This window comes from Aythya ferina (assembly GCF_964211825.1).
Source record: "Aythya ferina genome assembly, chromosome: 4".
NCBI lineage: Eukaryota > Metazoa > Chordata > Aves > Anseriformes > Anatidae > Aythya > Aythya ferina.
Window position 1 is genome coordinate 8,005,436 of NC_140300.1, and position 10,521 is coordinate 8,015,956.

The 10,521-nt window shown below is 40.9% G+C and overlaps 1 long non-coding RNA gene across 1 annotated transcript; it reads left to right on the forward strand.

The window, feature by feature from the left end:
* Positions 1-257: 257 nt before the first annotated feature.
* LOC311436468 lies at positions 258-9,817 on the forward strand. The gene is made up of 4 exons (XR_014692879.1): positions 258-441; positions 4,737-4,907; positions 8,249-8,340; positions 9,344-9,817. It is a non-coding gene; the product is annotated as an uncharacterized lncRNA (long non-coding RNA).
* Positions 9,818-10,521: the final 704 nt, after the last annotated feature.

Sequence of the window (10,521 nt, forward strand, 5' to 3'; positions counted from 1 at the left end):
GCGTTGTACATGCAGACGCTTTTTTGGGAGGAGAAATGGAAGCGCCAGCCATGCAGGTGTGTGGTGCAAGTTTTATGACTGTTTCTGGAGATGTGCTCCTACTCTCAGCAATATGCAGCCCACATGGGAGTAGGACACTGTGAACAAACAAACCTGTAGTCCCCTTTGGAGGTATTTACAAACTGATGGAAGCTCCCCCCCCGCCTTTGTTATGGGTCTCAGAGCTATATAACCTCACTCACATCACTGTCTTGAGCATAGAAGTGGGTTAACCTCTGCTACATGCCTCCCAAAGCTGCTTCACATCTTCATGTAAAGACAGGGAGATGTGGTCATAAGAACTGAGGGTCCTTGACAAATGCTGTCCAGCTGTCATCAAGCATGACTTACCTCTCCATCATTAATGCTACAGCTGACATCAATATCTTGCAGCTGGGGAAGGTAGGAAAACTTCCTCAGGAGAGGTGAGAACTAGCTGGGAATTTGTTATTCCTAATGTCCTGCTTCCCACTGCTCTCCCAGTTTGAAGAGGGAGTGGGGTAAGAAGCAGTGCAGTCAGCTGTCATTTTGCTGAGGTGGCACAGGCAGATGTTATGTTTTTGTTTGAATCAGAAAAGGGGAAAAACTAAAAGATGCAATTCTTTTCTAGGTTTTCACCAACTAGGACAGGGTTCAGTGATTTTCTGTGTTCATCCTTGCTGTTTCATGCAGGCATACATCTCCATCTGAACCACTAAATGCACAGGTGTCTTCAGGAGCACAGAGAACATGGTGGCTAGTAACACAGCAATGCTGACCATACTGAAAAACCCCACCAGGGCAAAAACTGTACCAAGAATCATATTTTTCAGCTATAATTATTAGAAAATATCTGTGTGCTGTGGTTTTATTTTACACAGTTGACTTTTGTTGTTGTTGTTGCAAGGTTCCCATGCCTAAAAATTTCCTAGATGGAATGCTTCTGCTTTTGGTTTGACAATTAAATTCTGTACATTTTCTTCTAATTTCTAAAAAGCCACACTGCTCCACTGAAGTGTCTTTTTATTTGTGTCCACTAGAAGCCTGTAAATGGGTGCTCAGCAAGAGTTTTGGTGCAACCAAGGGAGAAGTAAAGTCATTAAGGCACCATCAAAGTTTTTCTTTCAAGTGAAGACACCATGACTGACATTTCCTCACTATTTTATTGTAGGGATGCTTAAAACACTGAACAAAATGTAAAAAATATTTGTGCTGATATATAAACCCTGATAGGTCAGAAGCAGGTAGCCATGAGCCTCAGAATCCTGCTTTAAAAATATATATATTTTAATTTTAATTGCTGTTCTGTGTCAGGACAACAATCTTATCATCATGCTGGAAAAAAAACTCTTCCCATGGAGCAGATTTCCCAGGCAGCTTGAGCAGAGCTCCTGACAGTATTGCCTTCTCTCCCCGCAAAGCCACTTGTAGTGCTACTCATTGCCTAATGCTTCTCTGTCATTAAGGTACTTTCAATGGAATGAAATTGTTAGCATTTAATCCTAAAGGCTCCCCACAACTCTAACCTACTGTGTTTATCATGTTTGGCTCCATTCCTCAGATACAAGGATCTTCTTAGCAGTCTTTTGGAGAGCAAATGGGAAACCTTAGGAAAGAATCTTCTGGTATCCATGGCAAAGTCCTCCTTAGCACAGTATCTGCACAGCAAAGGTAGTGATTTACTAATGTAGTAGACTGACTGATAATCTACAGATACTTTCTGTTAGTGGTGGAGACTGTAGGAAGGAGAAACACCCAACTGCTGCAAATAATTGTTCAAGCAAAGACTCCTGGTGGAGATGTTTCTGATGCACATAAAACATGGGAAACTGTGAGAAAGACGTAGACAGTTTCTTAGCTGAAACGGAAAATTCCTTACACAGAAAATGTGTGAAAATTCTTAGGGATGCAGAGAAGGATTAACTTGGAATGTTACCTTCATCACTGTAAAATATCTGTGGTACTGGATTCCCAAGCTCTTTTTCCCTCTTCTCCCAGTAAAGTCAGCCTTCTGCTTTCTGAAGCGTGTCATTTTCTAGATTCAGAAAATATGTATGTACTGGCATATCCTTTTAATTAACCTAAATTTACATAATTTCATATTACCAACTACTGAGGCATTCAAAAAATCCCACAGTCTTATTTTCTGGAATTTTGGGCCTGTTTCTCATTTGTACTGGGGATGCTTGCTATCATCTGACAGTGTGAGGGCGTTGAAAAGGAGTGGGCAAGTAATTCATGCTTGTCATTCTGTGAAATACTACCTGGAAGGTGGGAAAAATCCTTCTCCTGAGGGGTTTCCTGTTACTATCCATGCTGTACCAGTTTCTAGAAGTCCAGGTCCTTTACGGGGTTTTGACTGTGGTATGAGTTGTGTAAATGAAGCACCATTGGAAATGAAGGGCTCAGAAGGCTTTGCCTTTCTCCCCTTGGTCTTTCTTATGCCAGAGTGGGGGATAAATTACTTTTGGCTTTTAGCAGCTACTCTGAATTTTTTCATTTCCCTCACCACTTACCTAAAGCAACTCACTGAGATAATTTTCCATGTCAGCAACTAATCTGATCTATCAGAGATTGCATTACTAAACTTTCTATACAAATCTGCTCTCTCTTTTTTCTTTCTTTCTTTCTTTCTTTTTTTTTTTTTTCCACAGTCCTCATAAAAATCTAACTTGCTGTTACCACTGTCTACATCCAAAGGATACAATTAGGTATTAGCCAACAGTATGCACCAGATGTCACTGACCTGTTTCTTTGTGCTTTTTTCTCTCTATCTGGGGACATAAGAAAGCTCTAGTCCTCCTTAACTTCTGGTTGCATAAAGGATTAAATCATTATATTTTGTTGCAAGAGGCTTCTCTCTGGGTCTGAGCACCCCAGGTCTAATCTTGCTTACCATTTGTGTGCTGAAAGAACTTGAATGATTTCAGAACAACTGCTCATGAGTTAAATTGGTCCAGCTGAATGGGGTGTCAGGCCCCTGTTGATTTATTTATTCGCTAAGTCACTAGTCATCTTAGTCCTTGATTCAGCCAAACTAAATACTTCCTGATCTGCATAACCAGAAAATAGCTACACAGTGAAAGGATTTTTGCTTTTAGGTATGTTTCCCGAATAAATTTATGATCCCTCTTTGTCCCTCTGTATAGTGGACACAAATGCATTGCTCTCCTCTTTAACCTAGACTTTTCAGATGAATTACCTATAATCTCATCCTATTGCTTTCTGTGCTTCAGTGCAGACATACCTCCAGACCACAAATCCTTCCTGATCTACCAGGGCTTCTCCACTGCTCAGTATTTCACATTCTTCTTTATCCATTGGGGAAAATGAACTTCCAATTAAATTAACATTATTATAAAGAGCAGTTTCTTTCTCTAGAATGTTTGCTCTAAAACTTAAAAAAAAAACAAAAACAAACAAACACAAAAAACAAAAACCAACACATTTTTAAAAATGTTTGTCTGAAAATTTATACTCTATTTTTATCTGACTGGAAAACATTCATTTCACTTAAATGTTTCCTCATAAATATCTCCTGCCTTCACACTTCAGTGACTTGTCATCTCCATATTTAATGTCAAAATGAAGCAAAACCTTTGTTATGAACATTCTTGAACTCTAATGTTTCAGCCAAAATCCAGATCACAGTTTTATAATTTGAGCTCAACTCCTGCAAACATACATAACACTCACTCAGGGATCATTTAACTGTTTGTAGACACTTGTATTTGCTTTGAGCTAGGTTGTCAGTGGGGTTAATTTGGAGTAGTTCCATTGCATTAAGTTGCTTCCATTAATGATCTACTTCTACCATTTCAAAGGAATTGTTCCCCCCAAAATGGAAACAAATATTATCTGTACTTTACATTTTCCTGGGAAAGTTATGATAGTGACCTAATTCCACCATCCTTCTATTCCATATTATTATTATTATTAATAATAATAACTGTTATATCCTTTCATAGCAGAGCGGTAGCAGAATTCACAGCCTCAAAGACCACCACTCAAAAATGAATGGCATATTACTCCTACAGTTTAGGCCTGTTTGTTTATTTATTTATTTAATCCTGCTCCAATTTTTTATTTTTGACAGCAGGAAGCTGGAATTTCAAGCTGCTCTTGGCAGCTTCCCTTTAGCATACATTGCCTCCTTACATAGCTAGTGTGTGGTATCAAGGAAGCTCAGAGCTTCTGCTCACAGGTAAAGTACCATTTTTTCACCTATACAAATCTTTGTGACTTCCACTGTTCTCATTTTAGATGATTCAACTGACACGAAATGTCACTAGTGCACAGGCTAGGCCAGCAGTTGTTTCAGGCCACTTTAGACCTGGCCTTGCTCAGTCCTGATTTGTTTTGGCATTATGGCTGGCTCTGAGATGTTGAATGGTTAAAAAATAAAAAAGTTGCATTCACTTGTGTTTAATGAAGGAAGAAATTGCTAGGACAAGGAAAAATCTATCTTCATCCTCTCTCCCCATCATGCTTCACTTCTTAGAAAGCTTATCTTGGATTTTTAACAGAGATTCAGGTGTGTGCTCCAGACCTGCCTCATTCCTGAGCTCTGAGATGTGCCTTGGGACACAAAACAATTGCTTGTTATTTCACTGGGAGGTTGCTTCCAGTTTCTCTAGCTGAAGCCACTCCTTCATCTCTGACTGTCTTTAAATATGCAAAAGGAGACAGACTCAGACAATTCTGCTCCCAAATTTCAGGTGGATGATTTCACTACTGCATTAGGAGTCACCCATTCTCCAGCTGACTGAACAATTACTGTTTCATCATGGTGAATGCTATTCTGTCCCCAAAGCCAGAAGTCCCATGGAGCTGTGATGGGAAGAGCCCTCATTATACTTCAATGAGCAACAAGCTGGAGCAAGGCTGAAGTATCCTTTAGCTTTATGTCTGTCCGTACAGGAGTTTCTAGACTAAGACTCTGAGTCCTGCTTAGCTCCTGACGGGGCTGGAAGGGATTGACTTTACTGTTTTGGTCAGCAAACATTTCCTGGCTTCCCACTAAAAGCCCCAAGCAGGCATGTCCCCTCCCAGATGCTGGGAGAAGCTCTATCGCAGAAAATGCTTGGGGCAGACATCGTTACTGCCCAGACAGAAAGCAGAACTGCTGGGGTGCATCATGCCGTTGGCTGCAGGATGGGAATTGCCTTTCTTGCTTCTCCATTGAGAAGTACCATGAGGTGCTAAATAAGCTCAGGTCATTGCTCCTTCAAAGGTGGTCCTGCAGGCTGGGCTCACGCATTGATAGGGAAACTGAGGGGTAATGCAGTGCTGCAGCTGGTTCTGGGTGCCTAAGTCTATGCAGGCAATGAGATCAACTAAAAAATGTATTTTTCATTATTGTATAATTTAAAAAAAATGCAATATACTAGTATATCCATATCTATACCTGCATCTGTATCCATATCTGTATCTGTCTACACCTAAACCTACACCTGTATCTATATCTATGTCCATATCTACATTTTGCACTGAGACACACCCATACAACCCAAGGACTTGTGTCCTCATTGGGATTTCTGTCCTTCTCCTTGTTGCTCTGTGTGTGACCTTTGCCACTTTCTTTCAGGTCCAGGGAACAACCCACATCTTGTATCTCTTAGATGTGGGGCAGGAAGGGAAAAATTGGCTACAGCCCCAGATGTTACTCATGGGTAACGATGGCAGGGCCAGAACTGCAGTCCACACCCTGGAGAGCATTTGTTCCACCTCTGCATCATGACTTAACTAACATAAAAACTGTTCCCAGGCTTAACAAACATAAAAACTGCTGCCATCAAAAGCTTAATATTGACACATATAGGATTTGTGCTTCTTCTGCAAACTTACAGGAAAAAGTGCATTAAGCCATAGCATCTGTGCGTGAAATAGTTTAGCAGTCAGTGATTTAAACAAGTCGACGGTGTAGCGGTGGTGTGTGTATGTGATGTAAAATAATTTGTTCTGTGGGATGTGGGTGCAGAGACCAAAGGTTAGTGTCTGTTTTGGAAGGCAATTTTTTTGAACTGCAGGCAGCAAAACAGACGGGTTGTTGAAGTTTACAAAAGACTGTCATTGCTCTGCTATGTAATTTTTAAATAAACACATTTTAGTCATTAAATACACACTCTTCAAGCCTCAGTAAGAAGAACATCAGAGTTGTTAGTCAATCTTTAATTCATCTGGTATGGGTTACGGCTGAGCTAAGGCATGTTACAAATAAGAGGAGATATTTTCCAAGGACAATCTATCTGTGATAACCTCTAACACAGCAGGAGGCCAAACTCTAGACTGTATCCCCTTTATTTATGCATTTTGGTTTTGGTCTTCTTGTTGCTATTATTTATTATATAACTCCAGAGAAGACTAGGGGATGAAATTGATCTCTTGAGGTTCCTTTGAGACTTCCATTTCCATGATTAAACAAGTCTATAAATTGTTGAAGAGGTCACCACACAAATGAATGCTTTATTAGGCACCAGTAAATGACTACAATAGCAAACCGAAGTTGTGTTTGTACAATATTTCATAAATTACAGACAACGAGGAGTATCTTTCATATGTGGGCACATTCATTCCTCCCCCATCCCCAGACCCCTGTGGGTTCTTGTTTCATTTGGTTTGCAGTGTATGTGAATGGGTCCTGTTTCTCTGAAGGAATATCTTTTTCAAACTGAGGTTGTTAATTTAGAAGTGGTTTGCTGGTAAGCTCATCTGGTGTGCCCAGCTTTAAACCCACCTATGCAGTCCACAAAGAATTGAGGGGGAGTCAAGAAGGAGGATAAGCATTGCCTAGATAGGGCATGTGGTGGAATATATTTCATCTCTCTGAATGTAATGACACTAATTTAATTAAAAATCCAGGCTGGCCAGTACAATTTACAGAACAACATGACTAATATTGTTATGCTTATGTAAGCAGAGAAATTAATTAAAACTTTGAAGCTTACTCGTTGGCATAATGAAAACTCATTTTATGCTGGTGAGAGATTAAGGAAACCTTCTCGGTGGGTTCTTTTGCAGAAAGGGACAGAAACCCTCCCTGCCCCATTTTCACAACCAGGGAGCATTTAATTAAACTCAGCGGAGAATGTAACAGTGGGAAAATGAAAGCAGCAAGAAATATTTTTGTTAATATATTAGTTCTGGAAAAAAGAGCTTTGGAATAGCCAGAAGGAGCTTGACACGAGCTCTGCTGGTGTGAGAGATAAAGGGGAGAGTCATTTGTTATGGGAGCTGCAGTGATGTGATGCCGAAGGAAGGGTGCAGCCAGGGGAGCACTGGTGTGGGGGGTGAGCTCCCTCATGGCAACGTTACAAGATTCTGCAGGCAATGACTTAGATGGGTTAACTCCCTGCTTGTTTTCAGGTAAGGGATGCCAAGGTTGGATCCTCCTCCCTGGGGCTCCCAGCCTTCACTTCTTTCTGTTAGTTCCCATACCTGCTTTTACTCACCTTTCTGAACAGTATGAAGATACCACTGCGAACTACATAGCCATAGGAAATATCTGTAGTAGTCACAATGATTGTAATTCAGTTAAAGATCTATCTAGCACTGCAAAATGACCATGTATTTGGCCATATACATATATATATGTGTATATATATGTACATGCACGTACATGTACACATAAATGTAGAATGTAGCTGTTGACATGGGTTCCTTATTAACATGTATCCAGATTTCCTCACTAAAGCAACTGGACTCACAGCAGAGTTGTCTGAACTAACACAAAAAAATGAGGATGTTCTGATTCATGACAAGGATGGGTGCAGGTCTTCCCAATTGCTTGGGCTGAGAAAGGAGTAAATGGTAAGGGATAACTGCACCACACAAAAGATCTGGAGCCTAAGCTCCTCTGTTGGATGAGAGTCTTCAGTTTTCCTAAGGAATAATGCCTGAGAGGTTTAAAGTCACTTGGGTGGAAGGAGGGGAACAAAATTCCAGATGTTAAATGGCTGAAATTGCAAAATTTTCTAGTTTTGAATATTGCTCAGGACTTTCTTCCATCAGAAATTTCCCTTTCAACACAATGATACAAAAACTTAGTAAAAAAGAAAAGAAACAAAATTCTCTTCACTTCTAACCTGATCAGCAAGGTAAACATAAACACGTTGTATATTCAGAGACAATGTAGAAAGAGTGCTCTTGGCAGGAGAGGGAGCTCTTTGTACCTTATGTGGTCATCTGAATCTTCCCAGTCTGAATGTCTTGCTCAAAACCCATGTGCCAGAGCTTACACCTGGGCATCCCAAATCTCCATGAAATCAGAAAGGTCCATGCTGGCTGGTTCAATCAAGTTTGCTGAGGAAAGATCCAACACAGGTAAGTGGATTTCAGGATTTGCAAAGGGTAAGTAAATAAATAAATAAATCCAGCATTTATTAAGAATCAGCTTATTATTTCTGGGGACCATCATGTGAAGCCAATGCCCAAAGGTCTGATTTTAAGTGGATGTGGTTGGTATTACCATTCTCTGCCATGGGAGTATGAGAGGTTGTCCCTTGGCTGCTGTGGGTGATGCTGTACGTGTCTGGATTCACTTCTCTCTCCCCTTCTGGCCCTACTGCATGCCAAATGTGCTCTTCCCAACATCTGGATGATGGGAGCTACTGCTATTCGCAAGAATTAGATATCCTCCATATCCAGGTGTCTTTACCAAGCTCTGTTTCAGCCTCAGGGCTCCCCAGCAGTGTGATTCCCCATGATGACAGGCAAGATGAGCCTTTTTTATGAGGTTTTAGCACAATATGAACACACTGTAGCAGTTACTGTCAGGTCCATTTTCAAAATGGCAAATGTGGTTAATATTTTAGCTAGGGCTGAGAGTCTGTTTGCCTAGACAGAGCCACTCTTCCCTTGCTTGTGTCTTTTGCTCGTATATCTTCAGAAATTGCTACTCCAGAAGAGCTCTCATTTACTTTGTGTCTCTGTACAGTCTTGGGATGGCATTTCCCAGGTACAAGCTCTGAGGTTTCATCTATAGCAGCGAGTAAAATGAACAGGGGCTTGTTTCCCTGGCCTTCAGGCAAGTAACGTGGTGGAGATCATGACTTTGCAGCTAAATCAGTTTCCTTCCCAAAACAGCGTGGTTTTTGTCCGCATGTTGGTTGGACACAGTCCTTGGCCTGTGCTCTCCCATACCAGGAGTGGTGCCAGCAAATGAACGGTGCATATTATCAAGGGACAGTGCACAAGGCTCACTCCGTGAGCTTGCATGGACACAGGTACTTAAATACCAGTCTGGAGATGTTAACAGTGAGTCTCACAGATTGCCTATGGAAGTGTCTGAACACTGCATGTGTATACATGTATATCTGTATTGTAGGGTGAAGAGTTCAACTGGACCTCAGAAATATCCAGGGAGAGGACACTCCTGAAGGTCTTGGAAAACAGAATTTCCTCAAAATGGAGGAAACTGTCTCTGTTTCAGGAGAGAGTCAATGGATCTGTCAGGGCAGCAGTGGGAAGGTGAGCATGGAGATTAGGGTGGCAGCACTATGTGAAACAAGAAGCTAACATCTCAGTGTGTCTTGGAGGTATGGAAGGAAGGACTACATTCTCCACCTACACAAATAGCCAGAGGCACAGTTAGCAGTTCCTCCTTGCACCCAAAAAAGGTTAACCACTAATTGTAAGTTACTGACTGTATGCATAGGGAAGTGAGATGAAACTTTTACCTTCCCATAGGAGGTCCCTCCAAACCTGTCATGTAATTTTTTCACCTGCTTCATGGTCTCTTCATTTTTTCATCTCCTACCATCAGTACCAAGCATGAAATATGTTCAGGTTTTTAGGAGAGTCTCTGAACTCAAGAGCTCCTGTTATGGAAACAGGTACAGTATTTCTGGGTAACTGATAAACAGATAGGTATGTTATTGGAGGAGTCATTGTTAATATTTGACACGCCTCATGGTTGACAAGTGTTATAATAATTGTTTCCTTTAACTGGTTGCATGAAGTATTGCGTATTTCTACTACCGGGAAATTAAGACAATTAAAGAACGCAACCACCAGGCAAGAAATTTACAGTGACATCTGAATGACTGTTGTTTTCCTGTCCACCCAAAGAACAAAGTCCCCAGGCACAGCAGGTGATCAGCAATACTAATGAAACAGCTGATGCACACGGGAGTCCTTCCCTTGTGCACTCCACCAACCTGCCTGAAACGCCTTTAATCAAAATTTCCCTGCTGGACCACGTGGCAGTGCTGTGCTGATATTTTCTGGAGGGAGCACTAGAGAGGGTTGTGAGTGTATATGTTTTTCATTGGGAAACTCTACTTCAACTAGCAAGTTCATGTTTCCAAATTGTGGGATTTTAAGAAAATAAATCAATTTGGGGCTTGCCATTTGCCACAAAGTGCTGCTTTGTCATTTCAGAAATTCAAAAACAACCTTTTGTTGCATCTAAGGCTTTTTTGTTTGTTTGTTTTGCTTTCATGCTCCTCAGCTGAATTCTTGTTTTGGGACTTTTATTTATTTAGTTAGTATTTTGATTGCTAT